This window comes from Triticum urartu, chromosome 2 (assembly GCF_003073215.2).
Source record: "Triticum urartu cultivar G1812 chromosome 2, Tu2.1, whole genome shotgun sequence".
Taxonomy (NCBI): domain Eukaryota; kingdom Viridiplantae; phylum Streptophyta; class Magnoliopsida; order Poales; family Poaceae; genus Triticum; species Triticum urartu.
In genome coordinates, this window is record NC_053023.1 from 697,728,550 (window position 1) to 697,746,124 (window position 17,575).

Consider the following 17,575-nt stretch of genomic DNA (forward strand, 5'->3'; position numbering starts at 1 on the left):
ACTTTTTCTCCTCGTTGCCATGATTCTCACTGCATCTACTAGCTTAGAGTGATAATCTTCGTCAGGGTAATACTCACTCCCGTCCCTTTTTTTTCTGTGTATATGCAGGGCCATCTGCACACCTACAGGTTCTGCGACAACGTGTGGACATTCATCCTGACGGACGCGCAGTTCAAGAACGAGGAGACGACCGAGCAGGTTGGCAAGGTGAAGATCGTGGCCTGCGACTCCAAGCTACTCAGCCAATAAGCAGCTCGCATGAGCTGGCTCCCGGAGGCGGGTAGAGAAGAACTCCACCACCACCACATCCCCCTCTTCATAATCCATGGGTACCTGTAGAAGAAGGATCTCATGCTATGCGATCCTAGAGCAGAGCAGAGCATCGCAGCCACAGAACTTTTTTCGATCCGTGTCGTGTACTGTTGTTTCCGGAACTTTTGATATAACTGGTGACTGGAATGAGCAGTAGCAATCAAAACTTTGTTTGGAAATGTATGTGACATTTAGCAGATCTTGTGTGCTGCCGGTGTTTTCCAGCCTGCCATATTATTATTAATATGTAGCTGGGATTGTTGGCTGGGAAATGCTTGTTTGTGCCAAGAACAAGCAGAAAGCAGAGCATTTTTCTTGGCTTTGCATTGCAGTTTCGGGTGGAAAAGTCAAGAGATGTGTGTGCCGAGCTGAGCTCCAGTGCCAAGCCAACACCAGCATGCTATTGTTGCAACCTGTAATGGTGGCAGAGAAGAGAATCAGAGATGAGCTGAGCACATGCACAGCTGAGGCGAATGACCGGTGACAAGAGTGGCTATTTTTTTAAATAATACACCTTTTTTAGTAAATTTGAGAAATATTATGTCGTTCAGGTTTATTTCAAAAATAATACGGCATCGGCCTCCCGTAATCCGATTGGTTTCTGTCGGCCACCGGTAAGACGAGTAGGCCCAGTCGACCACCGGTAAGCCGATTAGTGGCTCGGCCACCCGACTCACGGCCAGTCGGCCCAGGTGTGCATGCAGTCGGCCTCCGCGAAGCCGATAAGTGCATGAGCTGATTTGCTAGCTAGCTTTCTGTGCGTGTGTGCTTGCAGCTGATGTATATTAATCGATGAAAGGGCTAGCTTTTACACTACGTTTCGCCGTATACGCTCGACCGGCCGGAAAGTACTCGGCTGTAGCTTGTACGTGCGTAATCATCGGAAAGTACTCGATCGACGGCTGCGGGGTCAAGGTCGGGCACAGCGACGAACGACGACAACGACCGCAACGAACAAAGCGAAGCTGACTCGTTATCGACCACCCGCAAGTGTAAAAGCTAGCCCTCGAGCTTGCAATCGATCTTTCCCTAGACGTGAACTAGTACTTACTAGTACTTCTGGCCGGAACAATCTTCACGAGACTAGCACAAGCACCCTAGCAGGTTGGTGGATCGATTGGACAGAGGCTAGCTAGCTAGCTTATCAAACGGGATTAGCACAACTCAGACTACGTACATTGCATGGGCCATGCACCTATCGGCTTCCCGTAAGCCGATTAGCCCCAATCGGCTACCGTACGTCAATTAGAACCCAGTCGGCCTCCCGTAAGCCAACTGGAACCTAATCGGCTACCCCGTGGCTGACTGGCTCCAGTCGGCTTACGGCAAGCCGACGCTGTATTATTTTTGTAATTTCTTAGAATCGTATATTATTTTTCAAATTTTATTTAAAAAATGTATTATTTGAAAAGAATTAGCGACAAGAGTGAGCAGAGCTGCTCTGCCCTGCTCTCTTCTCTGCTTTTTTTAGGGCCAGAGGGTAGAGAGAGAAGGAATAATAATTGCATGCATGAGGTGGCTTCCACTGGCGATGGCCACCTTTCAGTTGAGGTCAGAGATTGCTACTGACCATGAAAGATACTGTAACACACTTCTCCAACCACTGTTGCCCTTGACAGAAAACACAGGGGAGAAAAATCAAGTATGGCCCCCCAACAGTTTACACAGTGCAAGAGGAAGCTGGGGTGTGTGATTCTTGTCTTGACTCCTCCAATCAGCAACCTACACATGTCCATTCATGGCAAGCTCCCACTCCCCTTCCTTCCCATTAGGCCAACTCCACCGCGCCATCTCAAACGGACGTCCAGATTGGCCGGATTTTGTCCCTTTGGGGCGCCGATGAATTCACCCGTGTCCGGCTTTGTCAGATGGGTCGTGCGTGCGACCACTGCGCGGCCGCACTCCAAATCGTGTCCGGAGTGGACGTGAATAAAAAAATATAAAAACTAGAATGAAATAACTAAAAAAGTAAATAAACACATTTAAAAAAAACATAAAACATATATAGGGGTTGGCCACAAAACGGCTCAGTTTCCACGGCCATTTAAAAGGCCCAGTTTCATAATTAACATATAAAAACAAAATAAAAAACTCCTCCCGCGCGCTCCTGCCGCGCCCGTCGATGCCGTGGCCGTCGCCGTATTCACTGGCCGCCGGTGTCGTCGTGGTCGCTGACAAGGTCGACGTAGGCTGGCGGCGTCCACAGATGGGCCGGCGGTGCGTGGTAGACGGGGGTGGGCTGGACGGCCGGAGGTGCCTGCACCACCTCCTCCCGGGGCGACGCCTCCCGCTCCGGTGACCGCGGCGGAGTGGGGCACCAGTTCACGCCCATGCCGGCAGCCATCTCCGGAGCAGTGCAGGACCAGCCCCACCCCTGGCCCAGCACCTGCTGGAACGCGGCTGGCGGGTCCTCCTCCATCGCCTCCTCCGTGACGGCCGCCATCTGCAGCTCCGGGAAGGCGACGTCCCCGGCGGCAGAGAGGGCCATGGTCTCCTCCAGGCCGTCCTACTGCCGCTCGTCGTGTGTGTTCATGGAGTCGTCCATGACACGCTGCAGGAGACGGGCCTCCTCCTCCGCTGTCATGCGAGGAGGGGGAGGTGGCGACGGAGACGGGGAAGGCGACGGCGTGGGCGTGACACCGCGCACCCGCCTACGCCCGTGCTCCTGGGGAGCAGGCGTTGCGCGCTGCTGTCGTGGCCGCCGCGGCCCCGTCGAGGTGCCGGCGAAGAACAACACGCGCCTGGTGTTGTGCTTGTCACGAAATCAGGTGTCCCAGAGCCCGGAGTCGGGCGGCGGCGGCGCTCGATCTCCGTGTCGCGCGCACGGCCGCTCGTCGGGACCGGCGGGATCGGGACCCGGTCGGCGGAGAGATGCCAGTTATTGGGGAGATGGACGTCGCTTCAGGGGAGCGGTGTCCTCGTCTCCCAATAACGACGGCACACCGACGCGCGGATGTAATGTCGGTCGCGCTCGCCGGCGGACGTGGGCGCGATGGAGAAGGCGGGCGGCGCGGGGGCCCGGCGTGGTGGCGATGGCGACGCGGGCTCGCGGCGGAGTCCCGACGAGGAACCAGCCTCGCGGTCGTGCTTGCCTTTGCGGCCCATGGCTGCGGGCGGTCGGTCGGCGAGGTGTTGGCTAGGGTTTGGAACTGGGGCTGTCGGGTTTCGAGGAGGCCGCGGGATGGCGTGGGGCAGTGTGGACGACGACCCGTCCACGCTTCCCACTTAAAGAAGGACGGCGACCGTTTCGACGTGCGGATGACAGGTGGGGCCGCCCGCTTGTGTGCATTGATGTGGACGGGTGGGAGGTAGGTGGCCGCCTGCCATGCGGCTCCGACGCGGATGATGCGCGCGTTCGTTTGGTGTCCGTCGCGACCCAAACCCGGCGCAAGTTTGCGCTCGAAATGGGTCGGCCCGGACACAAAACGGACAAAATGAGTCCAGGCCGTCGCGCGCTGGGCCGCCTTCTTTGTCCGTTTTACCCCAAACGAACGGGGCCGGACAGGATAGGGTCACACGATGGAGTTGGCCTTAAAACCACCATCATCATCATTGCAAAAAAAGAAAAGGTGCCATTTTTTAGTGTGAGAAAGTGGCATGTAGAAAGCTCTTCTATGAGATCTCACATTAGGTGAGATCATGAGATCAACCCTAAAAATTCATATTTAGACATTTCGGAAAAATTCGAAATTATTTGATAACATTCATGTGGGGTATGTCTACAACTTCAAAAAAATTCAGCTCAAAACTTGAAGCATATTTGGAGATTCAAAAATGACAAATTCAGATGTGAATAGTGACAGCTTTGGGTGAATAGTATTTTGACACTATTCACGTCCAGTTTTGTCTTTTTTGTTTATATTAATGTAGGTTGAATTAGGAGCTGAAACTTTTTGAGGTTGAACATCAACCGTTGATGTGTGTCTATATTTTTTTTAAGAATGTTTGAACATGTAGATTTTTTAAAAAAAATCAATCACATTGATCTCACACGAGTCTCCCCCGCCTTGACGGCCACACACTTGTTCACCACCATATCTGACGTTCACCCATGGAGGACAAAAAAAAACAATCCAAAATCTTTTCCATGTCCATGAAGAGTGAGCCAGACAAAAGCTCTCTTCCATGTCTACTAGATCGGGATCGCGCGAAGGCGCGAAGGTGCCGGTCCCACCATTTTGATCAAGCGCGGTATGCTAAGTCAGTAGTAATTCAGATTTAGCATATGCTATTAAATTATGATCAAACTTTAATTTCTTTGCGCGTTCCTATAACAAAATCCAATCTACACGAAAATGATTTTAAACTTACTGAATGTTATTTCATGAAAACAAATGGTTAAAGCAATGAAGCTTCAAAATAGGAACTTCTCCAACACATGTTCAGAATATTCTAATTCTGATATAGCCAAGTGCAAACGTAAACTTACGAAAATAATATCAATCTGAAAACATCCAGGAATGTAAGTTGACCATTGTGTTGATGAATGCTGAAAAGGGACGATCCTCAATGGAGATTGCACTTGCTACTCAAAAGGCAGTGATGGAATCCCTTCCCCTGGCATGAGTTTCAGACTGGTGATGGCACTTCTTCTTGCCTGTTGAGGATCCTCAATGGAGAAGAGAAGGCATCAGCACCATAAAAACTAAAAAAAAAAAACTCTGAAAACTGAAAGGACCATGGGTTGCTGCTTACCCGAGGAGCCGTAGAGGTGGAGTTGGCCCTTGTACACGACGTGGTCGCTGGGCCAGCTCGGCCGCACCACATCGGTGCAGACGACCGCGACAGCGGCTAGCGACCAAGGCACCGTTCTTCCGTCCAGCTTGACCATGTGCGGGGCGTCGACGTCACTGTGGAGGTCCCGGTGGTCGTCCTCATCCATGGAGGGTTGCTGCTGCTCCGAATCGAAGAAACAGGTAAGGGGATCAATCAATCCATGGAGAGAAGAAATAAGAGGAGACACACACGTACACATACTGCTGCTAGTATATAAAGAGCTGGCTGTGTGTCTGCTTGAGTACGTATGTGGTTGGGCTCCTGAAGTACACGAGCCAGTGTTCTAACTAAACGCAAACAGAGCATGCCATTGGGCGAGCCGCTGCCGTCCTCCCCGGCGGCGCCGTTCTCTGCAGGGGCCCGGAGACAAACAGGTGAGCCCACCGAACATGAAACCGAATCAGTAGATCAATTAACAAAAAAAAGATTAATGCTATCTCTGAACTTCCAAAAGATGGACAAACAAAATCACTACAAAAGCTAGCTTTGCCAACTACAGCAGGCTTCTTGAGTTATATGAACACGTTAGGTCATCAAATACCAAACACGCAGATACATATTTCATATAAAACATATCTCCGAAGTTCTTATAACCCTAAATTGGTTGGTCGAAGTTATTTTTGTATATTCGTGTGAACATGTCATGTAGTCTAGAACGGTCTAAGCACCCATTTTGAAGCAAACATTTGAAAGTAATGTCAGATCCAATATCTCTACAGCCCAGCATTCACATGGCCTGTTCCAAAATTCCATGGTTGCCTAAGATTCCATTTCAAGAACTAATGCAAAAGATTAACCAACCTAAAGCTAGTATTACCGAAGCTCAATGTGGGGAATTAAGAAGAGTTTGAGGTTAGAGCAAACCTGCCCAGGTCCACCACCATATCCACCATGTTTGTCCTGAAACAATTATAATCAAGCCACCATAGAAGAAAAAAAATGGTAATATTCAGAAATTACTATATCTGCAAATGGGTATCTTTGGTGCTTTAATTATGTATGACCAATACTACTTGTATTTTTCCGAAAACAAAATCATGGATTAAAACAGGGGAGCATACCTCTATATCATTTCAAGTATACTAATAGAAAATAGCTGCCCATTATATTAGAATTTATGTATAATGGATAAACTCAATTTGTTATTTATTTTACAGAACCAGTAGAGGATGTCCATATAGAACATGACAAGTACAGTTGCTGATCTGAGCTAAGATGTGCACAATCTGGAAATGCAAAATATCTGAAGTCATCCGGTTGTTTCCTGACTAACAGACTTGTTGTCTGGCCTTTTTGGTTGATCTCACTTCTCCAGCAAAGCTACAGGGGAAGGGGGGGAAAAAGATGAGAGATTTCTGGAAGAACCTCAACCATCGATCCATTCCTCCTCACAGTATATACACCTTCCATTTACATTTTGACCCTTCACACTTCCCTGTTTTGCAACTCACACCCTACAACACTCCTGTAACTCACACCCTACAACACTCCTGTAACTCACACCCTACAACACTCCCTCTCAAGATGGGGCGAAAACGTCTAAGAGCCCCATCTTGTCACACAATTTTGAGAATGATACAACACTCAGACCCTTTGTTAATGCATCAACAAGTTGATCCCCACTTTTAACAAAGCCTACTTCAAGTACTCCCTCGTCAAGTTTCTCCTTAATAAAATGCCTATCAATTTTGATATGTTTTGTTCTATCATGGTGAACCGGATTGTTTATGATGTTAATTGCGGCCTGATTATCGCAATGAAGTTTAAGTGGTCCTCCTTTGAACAACCGAAGTTCAGTTAACAATAATCGAAGCCACAACAACTCACATAGGCCCGCAGCCATGGAGCGCAATTCTGCTTCTGCTGTGGACCTGGCGACAACACTTTGTTTCTTACTCCTCCAACTGACTAAATTTCCTCCCACAAAGATGCAATAACCTGAAGTGGATCTCCTATCATCCAGGCACCCAGCCCAATCAGCGTCTGTGTATCCCTCAACTTCTAGATGACCATGATATGAAAGAAGAATTCCTTTTCCAGGACACCCTTTGAGGTATCTCAAAATTCTATTTACCGCATCTAGATGACTTGATCGAGGATCATGCATATATCTACTCACCAGACTAACTACATATGCAATGTCTGGTCTAGTGTGGGATAGATAAATTAAACGCCCTACAAGTCTCTGATATCTCCCCCTATCAACAGGTTCTCCTGAATTTGCTGTAATACGAAGGTTCATTTCAATTGGTGTGGCAGCAGGTTTACTTTCAAGCATCCCAGTTTCAGTGAGAAGATCAAGCACATATTTTCTTTGAGAGAGATAGATACCTTCAGCCCCATAAGTTACTTCGATTCCCAAGAAGAAGTGAAGAAACCCGAGGTCTTTGACCTCAAATGACTTTGCCAACATCTTCTTCACATTCCTTATCTCCTCATCATCATTACCTGTAATCACAATGTCATCAACATATACCACCAATATGACAGTTTTGTTTTGGTGATGCTTAAAGAAAAGGCTGTGGTCGGCATTGCTCTGTTTAAAGCCCAAAGAGCAGACTTCTTTGCAAAATCTTCCAAACCAAGCCCTTGGTGACTGTTTAAGTCCATAAAGTGATTTCTTCAATCTGCACACTTTACCCTCTGTCTCAGGCCCATTGAACCCCCATATAAACTTCTTCCTGTAGATCTCCATGAAGGAATGCATTCTTCACATCTAGTTGGAACAACATCCACTTTTTATTCGCTGCCACCAAGATTAAAGCTCTAATGGTGTTCATCTTTTCAACCGGGGCGAAGGTTTCATCATAGTCCACCCCATACGTTTGGCTATAACCTTTCACCACAAGTCTTGCCTTGTATCTCTCTACTTCCCCTTCTGGTGTATGTTTTATGGTGAACACGCATTTGCATCCTACTACCTTCTTGTTATTGGGAAGTGGTGTAACTACCCATGTATTATTCTTGTCGAGAGCAGCCATCTCCTCCAGCATAGCTGCCCTCCACTTTGGGTTTAGTTTTGCCTCCTGCCAATCCCGTGGCAAAGGTTCTGTAGAATCCAGTGTTGCGATAAAAGACTTGTAAGAAGGACCGACAATATCATACGAGACATAGTTGGAGACCATATAAGGATCCAATTTAGAGGGCAATTTTCTGGTATTAGACCGTGGCTGCTTTCTGTGAGCTATCGGAACATCAAGGTCATGATATTGAGAAGAGATGTTACCACTGTCCGAGGAAGATCTGGTGTCATTAGTTTGACCTTGCGTATCATCCTGTTGGTCAGCCTCCTTCTCTTGCTCCTGGTGTTGTCCATAAGCCTCTGGTTCGGGTTCTAGCACTTGCATTTGCTCCTTTGTGGTATGTTGTCTTCGTGTATACACCTGAATCTCCCTTTCCTCATTTGGTCTTGGCCACCGGAGTGCTTCATTCGATGTATCATACGGCTCCCCCTGTCTTTGTTCTTGTCTTGTTTCTGCTGGAATTACCCCAATTATCATCTTTCCTGATGTTTCATCATCTTCTTCTTCCTTATCTTCCTCTTTCTCACAATTTACAATAGAAGTTTCATTAGTAAACAAATCAGGGAACACATCGGTTAAATCTGTTGGCTCACCATAAAATGGTTCTTGCTCTCTAAATACCACATCCATACGCACAAACATTCTCCTCTCAGATGGACACCAACATCTATAACCCTTCTGTGTACCGGATTAGCCTACAAATACACACTTTAATGCCTTTGGATCTAGTTTGCCAACCGATGGTCTATAATCCTTCACAAAACAAACACAACCAAAGACCTTAGGAGGAACTACATATTTTGTTTCACCTATAAGACACTCTATTGGTGTTTTATAACCAAGTACCCTGGATGGCATTCTATTCATTAAGTAGGCAGCTGTCATTACGGCCTCACCCCACAAAAACTTAGGAACATTCATAGATGTCATTATGCAACGAGTGATTTCTAGAATATGTCTATTCTTCCTCTCTGCCAAACCATTCTGCTCCGAAGTACCTGGACAAGTTGTCTGATGAATAATCCCAAAAATTGAAAAGTACTCATCAAATTCCTTGTTCACATACTTCGTGCCATTGTCAGTGCGAAATATTTTCATACATGCATTATATTGTGTTCTGAACATATTGTGGAAATCAACAAAGCATTCGAACACATCATTCTTGTTCCTCAACACATAAACCCAAGTGACTCTAGTATAACAGTCAATAAAGGTAACAAACGACCGATAACCATTTAAAGATGAAACACCACTAGGACCCCACACATCAGAATGTATAACTTGAAGTGGTGTGTCACTTCTATTATCAAATGATGTGTAAGAGCTATGTGTCTGTTTGCCATATTGACAAGCATCACATACTAGACACCCCTTGCTAACTTTCTTATAGAGATCAGGATAAAGCTGACCAAGAGTGACAAAAGACATATGTCCTAGCCTGCGGTGGTGGAGAAGAAATTCTTCAAGTGGTGAAAGAGGTATAGCAGCTGCTACTACCGCAGGAGACATATTATTATCCATATAATACAACCCATCATGCATGCTCCCTGTCCCAAGTCTTCTTCCAGTCCCAAGTTCCTGAAACAAGCACCATGATGGAAAGAAGATGGCAACACAATTTAGCTCTTTTGTAATGCAACTGATGGGTAGTAAATTTATTGGGAATGAGGGAACATGAAAATCAGAGGACAAAGATATATCATTGCTGCACACAATTGTTCCTGATCCCATAATGGTTTGGGAGGAGCCATCAGCTAATTTAACGCTTTGCCTTTGTATCTCAGGAGTATAATCAATAAAGCTTTTGTAGGAGCCAGCCATATGTCTAGATGCACCTGAATCTAATAGCCATGGTGTATTGATGGATTTATATTTCATAGTGCGAGAGTTGTTACCACCGAAATTTGTAGAGGCCGTAGAGGCAGATGTTGCAGGTGCTTCAGCGGTTGACTTGTCACCTAAATGTAGCTCCTTGAATTGACACCACTTCTCCCAATCCTCAGCAGTCATGTGAACGCTCATGGTTTGAGTGGTATTTTTAGAGATTACAGATGTGTTCGCTCTACCAGTAGGGCGTGTTCCTCGCCCGCGGCCACCTCGTCCTTCAAACCCACGACCACGGCCTCTTCCCCGCCAGTCCTGCCGTCTTCCTCTACCTGCTCCCATTAATTCAGGGCATGAAGACCTCAAATGTCCTGGTTCACCACACTCAAAGCATTTCCTTTCCACTATGTTTGATACCGTCTTTTGATAATTTCCACCCTCTGTTGCATAGAGTGCTGATCGCCGATGCATGATGCCTTGTGTCACGGAACTGGCTGCCTCTAATTTCAACCTAGTTTCCTCACTGATAATAGCTGAGATTGCCTGCTCGAGTGTAGGTAGCTTTCCACTACCATAGAGTGCAGCCCTCCTGTTTTCAAACTTAGGATGAAGTCCATTTAGGAAGTCCCTTACACGTCTCCTTTCTGTCCATTTGTTAAATTTCTCAATACACTTGCCACACTCCATCTCAACTGGGTCAAAATAGTCAATGTCACTCCACAATCTCTTCAACTCAGACACATACTCCACAACTGATTTATCACCCTGACTCAACCCTTGCAACTCCCTCTAAATTCTACAAGCAAGCATCTCATTGCCAACTCCAGAATATGTGCCTTTCAGCAGCCGCCAAATTTCTGATGCTTCCTTAATCCTTTCCACTTGTTTAGCAATTTTACGTGAAACTGAACTCAATAGCCATGCTCTCACTAATGCGTTGGTCATCTTCCACTTTTGACCTTCCTTAGAGTTCTCACCTGCTGGTTTTTCAATTGCCCCAAGAATATAGCCCTCTAGCCTTCTTGACACAAGAATCGTCTCCACATGCTCTGCCCAACTTGCATAGGTTTCAGATCCTTCTAACTTCACCAGGGGCATCTGCAATGGATGGATATCTTCCTTGACCTCTGCCTCTGACTTCGAACTCTCTCCTTGCTTCCCAATAGTCTCAAACAACAATTTGTACTTCTCGTCCATGGCTCTCAACACCGCTGCAAGCTCCCCTGTTGTGACACCTGTTGGAGCACCATCAGCCATCCTGGCACACCTCTCCTTGGTATATTGCTCTGTTCTTCTTTCCACTCACAGCAGAAACAACCCACAAACAGATTCAGATTCAGGCAACACACCCCTAATCTGTCACTTTGGATCCCCTCTGTCGCTGCTTCAGATTTCAAGCAGCCACACTTCCGCCTTCTGCTGCTACACCCAGCTCTCCCAGCCTGCAGCTCCTGCACGAGCCACAAAGAGGGGCCTCACTCCCAGGTCACACCACCACTGGCTTCAACTCCGAGCGGCTGCGCCGCCCCACACTCCTGGCGGCAGCCTCCTCTTCTCCCCACTCCAGTTCACCACCAGCAGCCGATTCAACACCGACGAGGGTCAAACAGCGCCTCCACCTCCTGCTCTGTTACCATGTTGTCTGGCCTTTTTAGTTGATCTCACTTCTCCAGCAAAGCTACAGGGGAAGGGGGGAGAAAAGATGAGAGATTTCTGGAAGAACCTCAACCATTGATCCATTCCTCCTCACAGTATATACACCTTCCATTTACATTTTGACCCTTCACACTTCCCTGTTTTGCAAATCACACCCTACAACACTCCTGTAACTCACACCCTACAACAAGACTGCTATTCTTCTCACACAGCGAGTCATTTTTTTGGTGTGAATTCCATTCAATGAAAGAATATAGAAGGCCTAGCTATGATATATATGCATTACTCAGTTTATTTCGAAAGCAAGAAAACAAGTGTGCTTGCATGGTGGATTACACAAATCAAATAGATAATGGCAATGGTAAATCTTGGCATGAAGTGCACTAACCAGTCCAGTAGCCATGGATGAACTTCAGGTAGGGGAACTGCAATCGAAGTGAATCCTTATACCTGTAAAATATCATCTCTCTCAATAAAAAGATGGGAAGTGAAATAACATTGAGATCACATCTGCGAAGGTAATGAGATACTCCATCTGCTCGAGTACTTAAATATGTATGTCTTAATTATGACTATTGGAGTGCTTGATATTCTTTAATCAAGATATAGCCATGTACTCTTAAGATCAAATTGTATGGAGAAGTGTTCATAAAACCATAAGCACATGGTATATGTGTGTATATAAATAAAGTCTGGCACAAGAGCTTATACAGGATAAACGTAGAGAAGATGTGTCAACAACATTAACAGGTCACTCCATGTCATAGTCCTTGGCCAAGGTCAGGGGACCTTGATTCCTAGAAATCTGTAGAGGAGGCATCATCAGGAGCAATCTATCACAACTCACAAAATCACCCGAGAGGCAGGTACAGACTATGTTAACCATTTATGTGGACATAATATGTTAACTTGCACCACACTGGAGAAATTTCTAACCGGCAGTGGATTAATTAATTTTCTGATTAACACACAAGCTCGAGCCAGCCACGAACGACAGGAGGACTACAGGACACTCGCCTCATCTAGCTACTTTAGGGCCAAATCCCTGCTGGTAGCAAGGCACTGAAACTGGTTGATAAGAAGAGTTACATGGTAGCCATTTATATAGCCAACTAACTTGATCCATAAGCCAGATCATAGTACAAACTCTTTACAGAACCATAACTCTTATCTTCCTAACTTGATATAAATTTTCCTAGCCTAAAACACCTGCCTCAGGCTGTATCCAACACAATTACCTACATTAAGTCTCTTTCTACCGCTAAGCATGTGTTAGCCTATGACTACACAAATGTGCAGTTGTGCACACATAAGGCTGCTATCAAACATTTAGGCTGAGCCCAAACTGTTAACACTGCTCTCATTTGCTACATCACTGTTAGGCACAGGGCAGACTACATATATGCAGCTCCAACAGAGAAAATTTCAATCATCAAGGCCCCTGAATTACACGTTGTAGCATCCATCAGATTTTGAACTACATTTTAATCAATGGAACCTGAGGGACATATGTACTTTTGTTGATGCAAATGTCAGCCAGCAAAAAATAAGATTAAATTACATGGTGACAGTGCAGCAACGCAGGACACTGGTCACCACCAAATGCATGTTAAAGCTTCATTACTCATCTACAAATTTGATTAAGATGAGCGAATACCGAATAGTCTAGCATACACTGACATAATGGAGCCGCTCCAGGCCCTGGGTGAGAGCTTCTTCTACCTGCTGCAATGACTGCTCACGGCTGCAGATGCCAACCATTTGTTGTTCAGTCAAGGGATCAAGCTGAGGTGCCAGTATCTGCAGCAACAGTGGGAAGTATGTACTTTCATTAGGATATCATTAGTTTACTTCGAGAGTTTGTTTGGCAATTCGGTTCTTGAACCATCAAATGAAACTATGAAATGGAAATGACAGTTGATTTCGTCTCTATTTTTTTAGGAATAACATTGCTAATGTTCAGTGTAGTTAGATGCACATGTCTTAAAGAGGGCCGGAAGCTGTCCAATCAACAACAAACTATAGTTCCATAATAACAAGTGATTCCAATTAAACACAAGTGCTCGGAACCATGGAACTTGAGCTTTATAAAATCATGCTGCTAATTATCTTAGCCACCAATTAAACTCATATGCGGACCATGGTCAACTGTGGGTTTATACACTCGTCTGAAATATTGGCCACTAAAAACATAATAGCATTAATCCAGTGAACACATACCTCAAGTACTGAAGGACTAAGGCATTGATCATCTGTTTGACTCGTTTTCACTTCTGCATACGCTATTTTTTATAAAGTGATCGAGCAGGGGCGCAGCATCGTCGAGCAGGGGCGGCGGCGACAGCCAGACCACCTTGAGCACCATGGTCCGGAAGCCAAGAGCACAAGCAGACCAAAATCAGAATGGATTAACCAGGAAACCCTAGACAAATTCCTAAAAACAACAAATCCCTTGATGAGCATATACACATCACAAAGGGAAAGACAAACAAGGGAGCGAATAATCACCTCGGCCATCTTAGAAGGCCACTCGGTGTGCTCCTGCTGGGGAACGCAATAATTTCAAAAAAAAATTCCTACGATCACGCAAGATCTATCTAGGTGATGCATAGCAATGAGCGGGGAGAGTGTGTCCACGTACCCTCGTAGACCGAAAGCGGAAGCGTCAACGCGGTTGATGTAGTTGTACGTCTTCACGACCCGACCGATCCTAGCACCGAACGTACGACACCTCCGTGTTCAGCACACGTTCAGCTCGATGACGTCCCTCGTACTCTTGATCTAGTTGATGCCGAGGGAGAGTTTCGTCAGCATGACGGTGTGGCAATGGTGATGATGAAGTTACCGGTGCAGGGCTTCGCCTAAGCACTACGGCGATATGACCGAGGTGTGTAACTATGGAGGGGGGCACCGCACACGGCTAAGAGATTGTCTATTGTGCCTTGGGGTGCTGTAACGCCCCGGACACACCCGCCGGTGGTCGTTACTCCTGGCGGGATCTAGATTGGCCCCACAGATCAATACTAGTCTTTTCTGCGCACTTTGTCCTCACTCGTGCGCACCCGGGAGCAACTTCCCGGTCGGTCACCCATCCTGACACTACTCCAAGCTGAGCACGCTTAACTTTGAAGTTCTGTCTGAATGGGCTCCCGGAAAAGAAGGAATTCCTTATTGATATGAGTAGTCTATCATCCCTAATAAGCCAGGCCATCACATACACCCCCACTCAGAGGAACCGACGTCCTCGTCGGGCCACATGAACGTTCCCTATTGGCACATACGTCTGTGCTTCCAGTCCAGTACATGTGTCATGCCATGTGCCACGACGGGTCACAAACGTCATGAACAACATGACCACGCACCTGTCCGCAACCATCCGTGTAACCGTGAGGGTCGGCTCTGATACCAACTTGTAACGCCCCGGACACACCCGCCAGTGGTCGTTACTCCTGGCGGGATCTAGACTGGCCCCACAGATCAATACTAGTCTTTTCTGCGCACTTTGTCCTCACTCGTGCGCACCCGGGAGCAACTTTCCGGTCGGTCACCCATCCTGACACTACTCCAAGCTGAGCACGCTTAACTTTGAAGTTCTGTCTGAATGGGCTCCCGGAAAAGAAGGAATTCCTTATTGATATGAGTAGTCTATCATCCCTAATAAGCCAGGCCATCACAGGTGCCCCCTTGGCCACGTATATAAAGGAGGGAGGAGGAGGCCGGCCTAGGAGGGCGCGCCTATAGGGGGAGTCCAACCAGGATTGGGATCCTAGTTGGAGTCCCCTTCCTTTTCCAAGAGGGGAGAGAGGGAAGGAGTAGGAGAGGGAGAAGGAAAGAGAGGGGGGTGCCGCCCCCTTCCTAGTCCAATTCGGACTTTCCATGGGGGGCGCGCGACCACCCCTTGAGGCCCTTCTCTCCTTTCCCGTATGGCCCATTAAGGCCCACTACTTCCCCCGGCGAATTCCCGTAACTCCCCGGTACTCCAAAAATATACCCAAATCACTCGGAACCTTTCCGATGTCCGAATATAGCCTTCCAATATATCAATCTTTACCTCTCAACCATTTCGAGACTCCTCGTCATGTCAGTGATCTTATCCGGGACTCCTAACAACCTACGGTCATCAAATCACATAAACTCATAATACAAATCATCATCGAACGTTAAGCATGCGGACCCTACGGGTTCGAGAACTATGTAGACATGACCGAGACATATCTCCGGTCAATAACCAACAACGGAACCTGGACGCTCATATTGGCTCCCACATATCCTACGAAGATCTTTATCGGTCAAACCACATAACAACATACGTTGTTCCCTTTGTCATCGGTATGTTACTTGCCCGAGATTCGATCGTCGGTATCATCATACCTAGTTCAATCTCATTACTGGCAAGTCTCTTTACTCGTTCTGTAATGCATCATCCTACAACTAACTCATTAGTCACATTGCTTGCAAGGCTTATAGTGATGTGCATTGCCGAGAGGGCCCATAGACACCTCTTAGATACACGGAGTGACAAATCCTAATCTCGATCTATGCCAACCCAACAAACACCTTCGGAGACACCTGTAGAGCATCTTTATAATCACCCAGTTACGTTGTGATGTTTGATAGCACACAAGGTGTTCCTTCGGTATTCGGGAGTTGCATAATCTCATAGTCTCAGGAACATGTATAAGTCATGAAGAAAGCAGTAGCAATGAAACTGTAACGATCATAATGCTAAGCTAATGAATGGGTCTTGTCCATCACATCATTCTCCTAATGATGTGATATTGTTCATCAAATGAAAACACATGTCTATGGTTAGGAAACATAACCATCTTTGATAAATGAGCTTGTCAAGTAGAGGCATAGTAGGGGCACTCTGTTTTTGTCTATGTATTCACACATGTACTAAGTTTCCGGTTAATACAATTCTAGCATGAATAATAAAATCATGATATAAGGAAATAAATAATAACTTTATTATTGCCTCTAGGGCATATTTCCTTCAGTCTCCCACTTGCACTAGAGTCAATAATCTGTTGGAAATATGCCCTAGAGGCAATAATAAATTAGTTATTATTATATTTCCTTGTTCATGATAATTGTTTATTATCCATGCTAGAATTTTATTGATAGGAAACTCAGATACATGTGTGGATACATAGACAACACCATGTCCCTAGTAAGCCTCTAGTTGACTGGCTCGTTGATCAATAGATGGTTACGGTTTCCTAACCATGGACACTGGATGTCGTTGATAACGGGATCACATCATTAGGAGAATGATGTGATGGACAAGACCCAATCCTAAGCATAGCACTAGATCGTGTAGTCCGTATGCTAAAGCTTTTCTAATGTCAAGTATCATTTCCTTAGACCATGAGATTGTGTAACTCCCGGATACCGTAGGAGTGCTTTGGGTGTGCCAAACGTCACAACGTAACTGGGTGGCTATAAAGGTACACTACAGGTATATCTGAAAGTGTCTATTGGGTTGGTACGAATCGAGACTGGGATTTGTCACTCCGTGTGACGGAGAGGTGTCTCTGGGCCCACTCGGTAGGACATCATCATAATGTGCACAATGTGATCAAGGAGTTGATCACGGGATGATGTGTTACGAAACGAGTATAGAGACTTGCCGGTAACGAGATTGAACAAGGTATCGGGATACCGACGATCGAATCTCGGGCAAGTATCGTACCGATAGACAAAGGGAATTGTATACGGGATTGATTAAGTCCTTGACATCGTGGTTCATCCGATGAGATCATTGTGGAACATGTGGGAGCCAACATGGGTATCCAGATCCCGCTGTTGGTTATTGACCGGAGAGTCATCTCGGTCATGTCTGCATGTCTCCCGAACCCGTAGGGTCTACACACTTAAGGTTCGGTGACGCTAGGGTTATAGAGATATTAGTATGCGGTAACCCGGAAGTTGTTCGGAGTCCCGGATGAGATCCCGGACGTCACGAGGAGTTCCGGAATGGT